The following is a 14,168-nucleotide window of genomic DNA, read 5'->3' as shown; positions in this document are numbered from 1 at the left end:
ATTTATAATAAAATAGTTATTTTTTTGAACTGCAGTCTGTCTCTGGGCCTCTATCCACTCGCCAGCCTGCCACATTTGGTGGCAGCGGTGGGATAGCGCCACCTAGAGGCTCAGAGCAGTATTTTTGTTTTGTTTTGTGGAATTTTTGGGATTTTTTTTTTTTTGAAAAAAAAAAAATGGGAAAGAAGAGCAGACAGCGGCAAAGGCAGGAAAAGCAGCAGCAGCTGAAGAAATGTAAGCTGCTGCAGCCACCGCTGGAGGACCCGGCCAGCCTCTTCCCCTGGTGTTCCTGGTGTGGGAAGGAGGACCATCGTTGGCGGTCCTGCCCAGACGTGCCACCGGCAAACTGGTGTGGCCGGTGTGAGGAGGACGGCCACAACTGGGCAGGATGCCCCTACAACCAGGCCCAGGAAGAGGTGCAGTGTTCACCCCGGGCATCAGGGGCCACCCCACTACCTCCAGCACCACCACCTTCACCACCGTCCCAGGAGATCTGGGACTGGTTGATGCACCCTGAGGCAGACCTCGTCCACGATCTCCCCATAGTTATCAACACGCTGTGGCGTCGAGATGGGGAGAGGTGGGAACAGTGGGAGGAACAGCACCACCCGGCCTCCTTCCCAGAGGTTGCCCTCATGGTGGTTAATTACCTGGCGGTAGACATGGGAGATCCACCGGTCACTCCAATAAAGAGAGGTGAGCCGCCTTCCCGAGAGCCAGAGAGGGGTGAGCCGCCTTCCCGGGAGCCAGAGAGGGGCGAGGAGCTGCCGTCGCTCCCAGAGCCAGAGAGGGGTGAGGAGCTGCCGTCGCTCCCAGAGCCAGAGAGGGGTGAGGAGCCGCCGTCGCTCCCAGAGCCAGAGAGGGGTGAGGAGCCTCCGTCGTCCCCAGAGCCAGAGAGGGGTGAGGAGCCTCCGTCGCTCCCAGAGCCAGAGAGGGGTGAGGAGCCGCCGTCGCTCCCAGAGCCAGAGAGGGAGGAGGAGCTGCCGTCGCTCCCAGAGCCAGAGAGGGAGGAGGAGCCGCCGTCACTCCCAGAGCCAGAGAGGGAGGAGGATCTGCTGTCGCTCCCAGAGCCAGAGAGGGAGGAGGATCTGCTGTCGCTCCCAGAGCCAGAGAGGGAGGAGGATCTGCTGTCGCTCCCAGAGCCAGAGAGGGAGGAGGATCTGCTGTCGCTCCCAGAGCCAGAGAGGGAGGAGGATCTGCCGTCGCTCCCAGAGCCAGAGAGGGAGGAGGAGCTGCCGTCGCTCCCAGAGCCAGAGAGGGGTGAGGAGCTGCCGTCGTCCCCAGAGCCAGAGAGGGGTGAGGAGCTGCCGTCGCTCCCAGAGCCAGAGAGGGAGGAGGAGCCTCCGTCGCTCCCAGAGCCAGAGAGGGAGGAGGAGCTGCCGTCGCTCCCAGAGCCAGAGAGGGAGGAGGATCTGCTGTCGCTCCCAGAGCCAGAGAGGGAGGAGGATCTGCTGTCGCTCCCAGAGCCAGAGAGGGAGGAGGATCTGCCGTCGCTCCCAGAGCCAGAGAGGGAGGAGGATCTGCCGTCGCTCCCAGAGCCAGAGAGGGAGGAGGATCTGCCGTCGCTCCCAGAGCCAGAGAGGGAGGAGGATCTGCCGTCGCTCCCAGAGCCAGAGAGGGGTGAGGAGGAGGATCTGCCGTCGCTCCCAGAGCCAGAGAGGGAGGAGGATCTGCCGTCGCTCCCAGAGCCAGAGAGGGAGGAGGATCTGCCGTCGCTCCCAGAGCCAGAGAGGGAGGAGGAGCCGCCGTCGCTCCCAGAGCCAGAGAGGGAGGAGGATCTGCCGTCGCTCCCAGAGCCAGAGAGGGAGGAGGATCGGGCAGAGAGGGTCTCGGTCCTCCCCATACCCCGTCGCTCCCAGAGCCAGAGAGGGGTGAGGATCTGCCGTCGCTCCCAGAGCCAGAGAGGGGTGAGGATCTGCCGTCGCTCCCAGAGCCAGAGAGGGAGGAGGATCTGCCGTCGCTCCCAGAGCCAGAGAGGGGTGAGGATCTGCCGTCGCTCCCAGAGCCAGAGAGGGAGGAGGAGCTGCCGTCGCTCCCAGAGCCCGAGAGGGAGGAGGATCCGCCGCCGCTCTCAGAGCCCGAGAGGGAGGAGCCGCCGCCGCCGCCGCTCTCAGAGCCCGAGAGGGAGGAGCCGCCGCCGCTCTCAGAGCCCGAGAGGGAGGAGCCGCCGCCGCTCTCAGAGCCCGAGAGGGAGGAGCCGCCGCCGCTCTCAGAGCCCGAGAGGGAGGAGCCGCCCGCCGCTCTCAGAGCCCGAGAGGGAGGAGGAGCCGCCGCTCTCAGAGCCCGAGAGCCGGAGGAGCCGCCGCCGCCGCTCTCAGAGCCAGAGAGGGAGGAGCCGCCGCCGCTCTCAGAGGAGGGCCGGGCCGCCGCCGCTCTCAGAGCCCGAGAGGGAGGAGCCGCCGCCGACGCCTCAGAGCCAGAGAGGGAGGAGCCGCCGCCGCCACCAGAGGGAGCCGGGCCGCCGCTCCGCCACCAGAGGGAGCCCCGCCACCAGAGGGAGCCGGGCCGCCGCCGCCGCCTCCGCCACCAGAGGGAGCCGGGCCGCCGTCGCCGCCTCCGCCACCAGAGGGAGCCGGGCCGCCGTCGCCGCCTCCGCCACCAGAGGGAGCCGGGCCGCCGTCGCCGCCTCCGCCACCAGCCGGGCCGCCGTCGCCGCCTCCGCCACCGAGAGGGAGCCGGGCCGCCGTCGCCGCCTCCGCCACCAGAGGGAGCCGGGCCGCCGTCGCCGCCTCCGCCACCAGAGGGAGCCGGGCCGCCGCCGCCTCCGCCACCAGAGGGAGCCGGGCCGCCGTCGCCGCCTCCGCCACCAGAGGGAGCCGGGCCGCCGTCGCCGCCTCCGCCACCAGAGGGAGCCGGGCCGCCGTCGCCACGCCGCCTCCGCCACCAGAGGGAGCCGGGCCGCCGTTCCCGCCTCCGCCACCAGAGGGAGCCGGGCCGCCGTCGCCGCCTCCGCCACCAGAGGGAGCCGGGCCGCCGTCGCCGCCTCCGCCACCAGAGGGAGCCGGGCCGCCGTCGCCGCCTCCGCCACCAGAGGGAGCCGGGCCGCCGTCGCCGCCTCCGCCACCAGAGGGAGCCGGGCCGCCGTCGCCGTGCTACCTTGGAGATTCGGGGCCCCCTCAACCAAAGAAGGCTTGGGGGCTCCGACATCAACCCCGCCCACCACCACCCACCATAACAGCCCACCCAAGGGACATAATTGGACTCTTGGGGGGTGGGGAGGGTGGGGGGAAGGGGGGAGTTGGCCGATTGCGGCCGGTGTACGTTGTACATGGGGGGAGGTGTGTGGCAGAGCAAAGCTCTGCTCTTTAGAAATTGGCAGGGATGGGGTTAACTTCCCCTACCTGCCTGGGTTTATTATGTTCAGGTGGCTGGGGTTGATTAGTTGATTAGGTTGATTAACGATCAATCAGTGCCCAGCCACCTGATATAAAAGGAGGCCTCAGCTTCTCATTTGGGGGAAGGGAGCTGAGGAAGCAGGTTGGTGTTTGTTTTGTGGTTTTTTGAATTTTCTAAATCCAGTGAAGGCATTGCCCAGCCTGGAAACTTTATTTTTGTGAGTTTTGTTTTTGCTTTATTTGTGTTTGAGTATCTGTTATTTTGCCCTTGTGCACTTTATTTTTGTTTATTTATAATAAAATAGTTATTTTTTTGAACTGCAGTCTGTCTCTGGGCCTCTATCCACTCGCCAGCCTGCCACACCCCCCTTTTTCATAACATTTTTTAACATATTTTTTTAAACAAATCTCCCAGCAAAAACAATACCTACCTAAAATTACCCTATTCACACTGTTAGAAATATTTGATATTAAAAGGAACTTAATAAACTTAAAACTTATAAATATGAATAAGTAGATGGGTTTATACCTTGATTGAGACATGTGTTTGGTTCACTGCTACTGAAGTTAGTGCTGAGTCTGGTGACACTGATGCTGCAACTGGAACTGGTAAGACTGGTGCTGACGATGCTGGGACTAGTGCTGCTACTGCTGTAACTGGTAAGACTGGTGCTGCTACTGCTGGGACTGGTAAGACTGGTGCTGCCACTGCTTGAACTGATAAGACTGCTGATAGCAGTGCTAATACTGATCAGACTTCTGACACTGTATGATGCCACGATTAAAAAAAACACTGATTTTAAAATCTTTCTCATCATGAACAGGGACCCTAGGAATCCGGTTGTTGTGGAAAATAGGGATTGTCCACATGTCGCATAATTCTTAGTTTTACACTTGGGGCGGAGCAAAAAAACATGCAAAGACAGTACTTCCTTTGATTTCTTTTCTCTAACGAAAACATTAGGAAAATAACTTTTTTTTTTAAATTGCTGTTGCCAAACAGTGAATTTATAAATATAATTTCCTCCAATTTTCCTAGCCCATGACATCAACTACAATACATGAAAAGTATTACAGCTATGAATCATTATATCAGGGAAGGCGTTGCCATTGCTCAAGAAAAACACTGATTTATGAAAACGTATCGCAGCTGAACATCACATTGCACAGGACTGTCAGCAGAAAAACAGCATAATATAAAAAACTAGCTGAAGTAACCGTCATTGCCCGGGGAAATTCGATATTTCAATATTTCATGCATGACAAATTGGGGAAAGGTAGACTTATAGGGCCAGATTTTCCCAGGAACACACACGAAGCTGCCCACGGTGTGCGAATCTGCAAGCTCCCATTATTTTCCCATCAGGGCAATCAGCAGTTGCACATTCGCACATAAACGGTTCCCAATCAAATCTTCAGGGTTGAAACTTAGTCAATCTTATGTTAATTAAACATTTACATACATAAATGGTTGATTCAGTGCTGCATCCATGTGCAAAAGGGAAAATGGCTTTAGAGGGCACAGCAAACATAACGTTGAGAACAAGGAAGCAGAGACATTCAAAGAGAGATGTAGAAATTTTGTTGGAGGAGGTGCAGAATCATAGTTCAGATTTATTTGGTTCTGGTAAAGAAGGTCCAAATTATAAGAAGTCAAAAAAAGCTTGGCAAGAGGTTGCAAAAATAATAAATTCCATCTCAACTGTTAAACGGACTTGGTTGGAATGTAGAAAAACGTTGTACTAAGTTAAAATTTGCTCTCATAAACAGAGAGAGAACTGCTACAGCTGGAAGACCATCAACATCGCTGTAATTAACAGCAGAAGAATGAGCTGCATCAATATTCCACGGGAGATCGTTGCAGGTGTGGGAGGCATTGATGTTGGAAAGCTCCATAAAAATTATGGGGGGAAAAGTTACAATTGAAAGAGCGAGGTTAAATCTGGAGAGGGCGTATTATGCATCATATTCTTCAAGGCCACCATGCACACAAGTAACCGCAGAAACAAACACAAATCCTATCCCTTTTACTTCACATGCTTCTACTTCTTGTGCCCAAGATCAGAATGAAGCTGTGGCCCCATTATTGCCAAGAAGACCAGGGCGACCAAGAAAATGCTGAGCTGCATTATAACAAATGTGTAATATATGTTTCAGTATTTGTTTGATTTTGTTTTTGTTTTTTTTCACATTTAATATACATTCAACAAGAATAAACATACCCTGATTTTCAATTGTTGAGCATTATTCATTTTCAGTGAAGTGCATGACAATGATAATGTTGTGTATATTTCTGCCACTTTCCAGAGCTGCTACTGGTTCATCAAAGTCAGCCTCCTGTTGATTTATGGCATTTACCCTGGTTTCACTGTTGTCTCACAAGCATCCACGAGTAGGTGCTATGTTGTGTAGTACACAACATGCTACAAATATTTCTGCAACTTTCTTCGCACTGTATTGCAATGCACCACCACTCCTGTCCATACACCTAAAGTGCATTTTGAGCATTCCAAATGTCCTTTCAATTGCACTGCGAGTTCTTCTGTGTGCTTCATTATATGTGTTTTCAACCTCTGTTTGTGGACTAAGAACTGGTGTCATCAGTTATTTTTTCAGACCGTATCCATTGTCACCTATCAGTAAGCCATCATGCATGTCATGTCATTCAAAGTACCGTGCAATCGATGACTGAGAAAGGATGAAAGAGTCATGACAGGCTCCTGGGTAATTTTTTGTAACACATTAGTAATTATATTTTTAGCATCACATACTACCTGGGCATCCTTTACGATTAATGTAAATTACTGCATTTTCAGAAGGTGTACGTATTTGGACATGAGTACAATCTATCGCACCCAATACCCGTGGGAAACCAACAATATTAAAGAAATCTCTCTTTGTTTGCTCTCACTGGTATCTGATTTCAGGGAAAGATATGTAATCACCATAAACTTTTAACAATGCACCATTTACTTAATGTGAACATCTTGAAAACATGACTGACTCATGCCTGCAATGTCAGAAACTGGTATTTGAAATGTACCTGTTGCATAAAAAACTAGTGCTGAAGTTACCTTTACAGCAACAGGCAAAGCAGTAGAAACACGTGACCTGGGTTCTAAATCTAAACGGAGCATACTGCACAAGTCAGCTACTGTTTGCTTATTAATTCGAAATCGCTGAATACACTCACTATCAGCAAGTGCGAGAAAACTGATCCTTTGCTTATAAACCCTCTCGGGAGGGTATTTCCGGCTTCTTATCCTTTGCCTTTGTTCTATTTCAAGAGCCAACAAATTATATAAAACTTCTAACTCAGCCATATTAAATTTTTTTGAGTTTTCAGGGTTTTTTTTTCTCCTCGCAGTGTGCTAATAACGCACACCTGTGATCGTGTCTTAATTGCACTTTTTAATAGCGCACAGATGAGAGGGGACAATAGCATTTTGAAACCGATACCTTAAACTCCACCCATTTGAGCTCATTAAACCATGAAAAAACATTGCCAAGGCACATTTCTTGCCCATGTGCAAACCCTTCAGGGTAAAATCGGACGCATCAGGCAAACAAGTGCAAGTGCTGGCAACGTGTGCTAATGTGTTTTCCCCATCCTTGCACGTCCTGCACTGAACCTTTGCGCCGAGGGGAAAATGGGGCCCATGGTTTCCTATAAGTTACCGATCTTGGGTGCGCTCGGACCCCTTACCCTTTTTATTTATTTTTTGGTTTTGTGGGTTTCTTTAATTTGAGATACATGGCTACTGTAGTGATCCAGCAATGGGGTTATTAAATAAAGTACCCCGCGGTCAAAAGTTTGGTTGCACTGGCTCCTGCGGGGTCCGAATGCATTAAGGAACAGACAGACAGACAAATTTTCTTCTTTATATATTGAGATATAATCACTAAACACAAGTTGGCTGCTTCTGAAAGAAATGCGTTACAGATTGGTTTCTCCGTTTTATCTTTGAGTGTGTACTGAACTATCCATTAAATAATACACAGGACTACCCTCTGCTCCAGGGGCTGGTTGCACTAACGAGAACAAACAATGAGATCAGATCCGAATTCACCGGAGTTGGATCATAACAGATGTGGATCCTATTCTGGAGCTACACGCAGCATAATCGGGAAACTGACCAATGAGAAAAAGAAGCAAACATGTCTGTTTGGCGAAGTTTCAATACCCCGGCTGTCAAATTTATATACAGCCTAATATCACAATAATGTTATGAAGAAATGGTGCTAGCTTAAGTTGGCTCAACCTAGTATTCAGCTCGGAGGAAGAGTGAAGACAAAAATTCAAAGTTGTTTGAGACGACAATTTGTACAATACAAAATGTTATATGTATGAAGATATATATAAATATATATATATATATATATATATATATATATATATATATATATATATATATATATATATATACTATATGCCTACGGTAATATACGCCACACAGTGCCGGTAAATTTGCACACATTAAAAATGCACATTATTTTAAAATCTTTAGATATATTTTTGTACTTTTTTCCTTTCAAAAATGTACCTAGCTGATTTTTACTCTGCCTCAATGTACCTCTGAAAAGGCCCTAACATTTTCAAACATAAAACTCAACAGCAAATTTTCTTTTTGTATCAAAACATTACTAGTGAAATGATAAAAACTGAAAAGTAATCATATGCTTTATATGAGGCTGCTTTTATAGCTAGTGAGTAGGTTTATAAAAATATTTTTCAATATGCATGAACACTTCTTATTTGAAATCCAGCAATTTTTCAATGGCAGTTTTCATTATTCAAAACACAAATTGAAATACTGAGGTAAATATATCATGTTCTATTAAAAATTAAATCCTGGGTACAATTTCCTAGTTACAATTCCAACTTAAAGTTGAGCACAGTGCTGGCATTCTATGATTCTTGAAAAGTGTATTTTTTTGTGACAAGTGTAAGAGTTAAGTTGTACTGGGCAAGGGCTTCTGGTATGAAATAAATAATAATAATTCAACAGGAATTAACGAGTTCTGTACTCGGTCTCCGCACCTTATTTGCATGCTGTATAAATACAAAATACACCAATTCTTGCTCATGACCAAAATTATACAGATCTTTATAATTTAAAAACAACATTTTGAAGATAGAAGACTGACAGGAGGGGCGGACGTTAAAAAAACCACACACACACACACACAAAATATGCTACTTGGGATAAGGGCCTCGTCCCTATACTGTAGCATTTTGCTTTCTATCATGAATGAGGTAATAATGTTACCGTAATCTATATATATATATATATATATATATATATATATATATATATATATATATATATATATATATATATATATATATATATATATATATAAATATGGCTACAAACAGCTGTTTACTTATTTATATCGAGGCTTTCCCAAATTTTGTTTCCCATAGCAATCTTTTATTAACTATAAATTAAAAAATATCATTGTTGTTATGAAAACAGACCAGGTGAAAGATACTTGTATCACAAGTTTTGATTTAACAAGACCAATACGACCAAAAATGGTGACGTCGTACAAAACTACTACAAAATCAGTTTTTTGTCACTAGAAACGCAGTACTTCTAAAGCAGTGGTTCACAACCCTGGTCATGGAGGTCCCTTGTGTCTGTTGGTTTTTGTTCCAACTGAGCTCTCAGTTACTTAAATAAACACTCATTCACTAACAATTTTGTTAATCTCATATTTATAAACTATTCTTTAGCTTATAAGAAGTTGGAGATTTCAAGTTTATTCAAATTCATACAAACTTCAAACCTCCATATCTTTCAGATCATTCAACAGCTTTGATCAGGCCAATTTTTAGTTTAATTCAGTATTCAATAAATCAATTGAGTTGGGAAAAAAGTAACAGCAGACACACGGGAGTCCCCAGGACCAGGATTGAGAACCACTCATTGAGGCATCTTAGGCTGTTTGAGAGAACTTTCGAATTCTCAACAACTCACTGACCTGCCCAGTGGTGGTGTCTACCTACGTTGTCTGATGTAAACCCATCTACTATACCAGTTAAGCAGCGTGTGCTGGAAAGTATTATCAGAACATGGGCGAAGTAAAAGCGCAGTGGCGGCCTTACCTGGCAATTTCCCATCTTTTTCGGCTTTGTCAGCTCTTACTGTCACTTAAAACGTAGTTTTTTGTTTTTAATATATTAAAGAGTACATGTCACGGATGCCCTTGATATACCAAATTAACGTTATGCAGGACAGCTTATGATCATAAACATGTGCGGTACTATACAAACAACATTTGTAAAAGATTAACACTTCCCAGTTTAAAGAAAGAAGAAACCCTCGCTTAGAGTTAATATCAGTCTCCTGCTAAATGCATCAAGAGCATTTTTAAATGAGTATTCACCCTCTCGCTTGCCAAGCAATAGCTGTCATTCCACATTCATCAACAGCTCCAAGGTCATTCCACTCCCTGCAAACTGTCTGCAACCCAGTCACATTCAATAAGCATGCACTGCTCACTGTTGCAGCAACGTTTGACTCCAATGAGACTTTCTCTAAATATTGTGCAGAAATAAAGCAAACCAAAAGTGGAGCTTCATCTTTTTGGAAGAAGGCTGAGCTCCTTTAGTTAAGATTACAATACATTAGTTAGAATAACTCTTATAGTCATACCCATACAAGTAGTCCCTTAATCCCAGTTGAAAACTAGCAAACTATCAAGCAGCTCTGACCAGGATAGACAAATTCTGAACATATACATTCCAACAAAGTGGTGTGTGTGTTTCTTTTGTTTTTTTTGTTTTTTTTATAAATCAAACTGTGGGGTTTATTGTTTTCTTTTTTTTAACACAGGCATGTCATAGTTTGATTGTATTTGCTGTTGTGTAATGTATACTGGAAAATGAAAGTTTGACTTGTTATATCAAGTTTTGTCATCTGTCAAAAATACAGTTTTTAAGATCTTAGATATAGTAGTTCAGTATTCAGTAATGCAGTATTATACGGTAAATTAAGTTATGGTAGGTGAATGTTTCAATAAAGTGTACCTTTAAATATTGATATTAAAATTAAGACATTATATCTGAGTACTTTAACTCACAATAAAGTCAAATTTAAAAAAAAAGCATATTTGGAAGCATATCAGCTGCACTGTATGACCTTCAAAATTAACGATACTAAGAAAAGTAACCTGGAAAAGGCTAGTGTTTTCTAGTACAGTTACAGCTTTGATTCTGAGCCCTATCACACTTCCCTGGTTGCTGGCCTTTGAACACTTTGCTTCTGTTCAACTGGAAGAGTCTGGACGTCTGCCAGTCACTCTCTGAAGTGTAATTGTCTAGCTTTGAATGGGGGCTAAAAAGAGAAAACTTTTATATTACATTTGAATTTATCATGTTGGCTGTATTAATATTTCCCTGCAGTGACATTGAAGGGATTAAAGGAAAGCTGTTTAAATATAAACCATTTTCTATTTAATCTAAATAGTGCCCATTCAGTTGTCAATTTCCAGGCTGCAGGCAATTACTCAATTCCGGTAATATAGCATTTATTAAAAATAGTTGCAGTTCCATACTGGGAATGAATTTGGGATAAAAGCAAATGGCAGTTTTAAATAAAGTAGCACGTTTTCAAAGGACAGTTCAACTTTCATATTAATATTTTAATGTAGAGTTTTAATCCTTTTTTAAATAATATTTTCTTATTCTGGGATTATGGTACTCTAAGGAAACTTCTAGGTGTATACCTTTGGCAGCATCAATTATGTGAGCCCATCTACTGTCAATAGTATTTGCATCACTGTAACAGCAAAAGCAGGCAAGATGCAAAGATGGCAGCAGCGACAATGGGCGTGATCAATTTAATTTTGAAAATAAAAAACCTCAAACCATCTTGACTTGCAGCAATACATATTTTACAGGATTTTTTACCTGTTGGATAGCTCTTTGAGACCCAGAATTCTTGACGAGGCTGGCTGTACTGTTACGCTACTGTCTCAGCCCCTGTGGTTCTTATTTATAAAAGCAACAATGTACATGTCCAGTTCTGTGCTGACAAATTGTTTTCTCCAAGATACTGTGACGCATTCTGTGTTTTGAAACCAATGTGATGGATTTACCAACAAGGTTCTTACTGTTGCGTAAACAAACTTGGTTTTTGATTTAGTTGTCGGCCAGGGTACAGTAATTGCTTTTTGCAGCTAAAAACTTTCTTTGGCATAATTATTTTAATTCACACAAGCTATTTATACAAAACAGAAACTTTACTTTTTAGTTTCTATTTAACTAGGAGAGACAAAAAACAAAATATTTGGTATATCAGACAGGCTGTAATCCAAGTTATGTTTAAAATAGAAGGTTGGTCACTATGGATACAGCATGAATCATACTGAGGCCGAATCAGGCTACATGCTTTAATAGTTTCTATCTACTAACTAACAGTTGTCACAGTTGCAGAGGGAATCATAGTTACAGCTGCACACCCCTAGTTGTTATTTCTAACACCACCTGACTTTAGTAAGTCAGCTTTTCAAAGTACTGTATTTGAAGAAGGACATTTTTGGAATAAACCTATCTAGAAATGTGTCAGAAAAATTATACTATGTAACACAATTTTTGTTCCTGGGTAGTAAGTGTTATTTCCTAATTGCTTATGCCTCAAAAGTATAGAAAATGGCTATTATTCCCCACAAACTTTGCTTTTGTGACCAGGACAGTGATATTTTGAAATGTATCTATTTCCAATGAGAAAACGGGCAAATTTGTGTCTTTTCGTTCACATAAAGTCAGAAAAAAACAACATATGAATCCAAATTAACATGTATTTTATACTAAAGTAATACAAAAATGACTACAAAAGATTTAGAAGTGAGTAGCGCTTATACTGTAAATCCTTTCACGAATCAGCCCCCAAATGTAGTCTCCCATCATGTTCTCGTTATACTGTCCTTGGTAGCGCTTCCCAGTATATCCTGGTGGAAGCGCTCTTGCTCCTCCGAGTATGCTCCCATGTTCTCCTTGAATTTATCAAGATGACATCAAGGATATGGACTTTGAGGGACATCCTACAGCCCATTGTGCCGTAGTTCTTCACCAGAGTCTCAACCAGCTCCACATAGTTTTCGGCCTTGTGATTGCCCAGGAAGCCCCGAACCACTGCGACAAAGCTGTTCCAAGCCACTTTCTCCTTACTAGTGAGCTTCTTGGGGAATTCATTGCACTCCAGGATCTTCTTTATCTGTGGTCCGACGAAGACACCGGCTTTGACCTTTGCCTCAGACAGCTTAGGGAAGAAGTCTTGAAGGTACTTGAAGGCTGCCGACTCCTTATCTAGAGCTCTGACAAATTGTTTCATAAGGCCCAATTTGATGTGCAGTGGTGGCATCAGCACCTTCTGGGGGTCCACCAGTGGCTCCCACTTGACGTTGTTCCTCCCCACAGAGAACTCGGTCCGCTGTGGCCAGTCCCGCCTGTGGTAGTGCGCCTTGGTGTCCCTGCTGTCCCAAAGGCAAAGATAGCAGGGAAACTTGGTAAAACCGCCTTGGAGACCCATCAGGAATGCCACCATTTTGAAGTCTCCTATGACCTCCCAGCCGTACTCATCATACTTCAAGGCATCCAGCAAGGTCTTGATGCTGTTGTAATCCTCTTTGAGGTGCACCGAGTGAGCCAGGGGAAGAGACGGGTACTTGTTACCATTATGGAGCAGCACGGCTTTGAGGCTCCTGGATGAGCTGTCAATGAAGAGGCGCCACTCATTCTGGTTACAGGCGATTCCGATTGCCTCGAACAGACTGGTCACATTGTGGCAGAAGCAGAGCCCATCTTGACGGGTGAAGAAGCTGGAAAAAGGTTGGTGACGCTTCCTCTGATCTGCGACTTGCACACTTTCATCCAACAAGTTCCATTGCTTGAGCCTAGACGTCAAAAGCTCGGCATTGGACTTGGTGAGACCAAGATCTCTAATCAAGTCGTTGAGGTCTTTTTGGTTGGGGTAGTATGGGTTTCTCTCCTCAGCTCCACCTCTGAAATTGTCATCTGGATCTACAATGTCTTCCTCGCTCTCTGACTTGCTGCTCTCTTCTAAAGACGGCTGCTCTCTCTCCGGAGGAGTGGGTACGGGGAGCTCATGGCAGTGTGGCACCGGGGCGATGGATGAAGGAAGGTCCGGATACATGATAGCAGGTGCATTCTTGCCAGTCTGACGTTTGAAGGGTCCACCATGCAGAAGTAGCAGTTGCTTGAGTGGTCAGTGGGTTCCCGCCAAATTCTTGGGATAGCAAACTTCATGGCTCTCTTTTCCCCTCTGTACCATCCTACAAAAATACATTTATTTCACCCATGACTAATGTGTAAGAGATTCTCACAACATTTTTCATATATGATATATTTTTTCAATAACATTGAAAATTGTAAAACATTTTAAAATTAAAAACTTTTACAATTTAAAAAATTTTAACAAATTTTATAACATAAAATTCTGAGCAACAATTGTCCACCTTACCTTCCAGAGTTTTTTTGCAGTGCTTGCAGGTGAAATGAGGTGCCCAGGGTTTGTGTTGATCCCTGATAGGCATGCCGAAATATGCCTTGTAGGCCTCACACATCTTAGCAGATGGCTCCACGCGGAACTTTTTCGCTCTTGTCTTGATAAATTGGCTGCAGACATAGCAAAATGCGTCTGCCGGATACTTGCAGCCTCTTGATGCCATCTCAATAAAATGCAGATATGTATCCATTTAGGCAGCTGGAACTAAACTGAACTGGTGGGCTTAAGGCCCCTGTATTTATACTACTATTTATATTACTGGAAATTTCTAGAAAGTTCTAGAAGTTACTCTAAGTTT

The sequence above is a fragment of the Polyodon spathula genome, chromosome 10 (assembly GCF_017654505.1).
Source record: "Polyodon spathula isolate WHYD16114869_AA chromosome 10, ASM1765450v1, whole genome shotgun sequence".
Taxonomy (NCBI): domain Eukaryota; kingdom Metazoa; phylum Chordata; class Actinopteri; order Acipenseriformes; family Polyodontidae; genus Polyodon; species Polyodon spathula.
The sequence above is the reverse complement of the archived record's forward strand: the minus strand, read 5'-3'. Positions refer to the sequence as shown.